Genomic DNA, 2,189 nt, shown 5'->3' with positions numbered 1-2,189 from the left:
GGGGGGGGGGGGGATTGGAGATGATTGGAAACGAAGATTTGATGATCGGCTTCAAGCAGAACGAGTCTGCGGGGTCGGTGTCGGTCGACACCAATTTGTTTGTTGTGTAGTTTCCTGGTCTGTTGTGTTTGTTTGTTGTTTGTTAAACATTGGAATCTCAGTTGCTTGTGTGTATAGCCCAGTAGATGGGAGGATTGCCTTACTAAGTATTTATGATAATACTTATGCATCTCAATTGTTGTTTGTGGTGTGCAGGTATGTGACGTGGAATCATGGCGATGAGGTGGAGGATGATCTAGGGTCTCGTTTGTGTGATGTTGGTTATGTTATTGGAACCTTGTTTAGAGATATGCTAGGTTGATGGATAGAATGGTTAGGGAGGTTATTGTGTTGATGATGTATCGGTTTTTGTATTATTGGTATGTTTCCGTTGTGCTTATGGTATTTGCTGGTTTAACGAGGTATTGTGCTTTGGTTGGTTTAATTAAGTAGTATGGAATGCTTAATTATATATTATTATTATTATAAAAAAAAACGGGTTAGGTTGTTTCAACATATATTTAGTAAGGTACCATAATAGTGAAATCCCGAATCTTGTTGAATATTAACTAATATGATATTAGCATTTAAATTGACAGTAAATGAAATATCTCTCTCTAATAAGTAGTACTTGACATAGCTACTACAATTTCAACTTATAATTCGGACTTGAATTTTTTCTCCAAGTCGTGAATAACGCGATTCAAATTTGATTTTTTTTTCTTCAACTATACTAAATGCAAACCTTTCTAACAAACAAAATCTATATATGAACCTTAAAATCTATAAAAACATAAAATCTAATCTATTGCCTAATTCGGCGTTAACAACATTTATTGCTAAATTTTGTGTTTGCCCACTGATCCTCCTTATAAATAAGTACTACTCTTATTATTCTTGATTCACAAACTTAACCACCTATTACTTCAATAAAAAAAAAATCCTTAAGTATCTTATCCCAAAATTTTATTTTGATCATACTCTATTTAATTTCTGTTTTTTTTTTGTAATATGAAATATCACGTTTTATGTTGTGAGTGTACTAAACATTTGATGTGTTGTGCAGATAATCTTTAAAAAGACAAGTAAACCAATTGTAAGTCTATTTAGAGCTATTCTTATATTTTTGTTTTTTAAATCCATATTTTTGAAGTTCTACAAGTTTTCTAATTTATACTTCAATTATTTATGTCTTAGGTTACCAAAAGACGGTCTTGCTCTAACATATTCTTGAAAGAAGAATTGGTTCTCCTTAATTATACAAGACTACTTTCTTCTACTTCCACAAAACCATCATCGAGCTATTGCAATCTAATGAGGTTTCTTACGACTCTAAAGTTCTAAGACTAAATAGTGTAAAGTGATAAAACCTTTTTCTATTCTTAAATATTATTTTAAAACTCTATTTAGCAGTCTCTAAAGTCACAGGTACTAATGATCATCTTTCATATATAAGAAAAAAAAGTTGGATATCTTTTTCCAAGAGGTGTTTCAAAGTGATAAAAGTTGGGAATATGGTAAGTCACTCTTTACTTTGGATATGATTGTTTATTGGCCCATTCATAGTCACTTTGCTCTATGGTTGTCCTAATTTCAGGTTAGTAGTGAGAATGTGAGATAGTTCGGAATACAAGACTATAAATGTTTTTTTCCAGCAGTTGTTTAAATTCAGTCATCTATGACTTGCAAGAGTATGTCATATATGGCGCACATGCGTGGGAATTTTCTCTGTCTTGCAATATATATATATATATATATATATATATATATATATTTATGTAAAATATTATCATATTCTATGTTTTTGTTACTTTTGATTTTCTAGGTTGTGTTCGATACGGTAGAATATTCTTCAATTAAATGTTCTAATATAAAACTCAAACATATAATTAGCAGTCTCAAATATTTTCTCTTAAGCGTTTGTTTCTTTCATTAATGTTTCAAAAGCTTTGACCACAAAACTAACACGGATTATTGTTTGTGTGCTTCTGTCTCTTACGTATGAGACGGTAGTCTTTCCTTCTCTAACCTATGAGACGGTAGGTATAAAAGTGAGATGCGTAGAAGATGGTAGACATATAATTGAGGTGTTTTGACAAAAAAAAAAAAAAAAAAAAAAAAAAAAAAAAAAAAAAAAAAAAAAAAAAAAA

The sequence above is a fragment of the Camelina sativa genome, chromosome 8 (genome assembly GCF_000633955.1).
Source record: "Camelina sativa cultivar DH55 chromosome 8, Cs, whole genome shotgun sequence".
Lineage (NCBI taxonomy): Eukaryota > Viridiplantae > Streptophyta > Magnoliopsida > Brassicales > Brassicaceae > Camelina > Camelina sativa.
Note: the sequence above shows the minus strand (reverse complement) of the source record.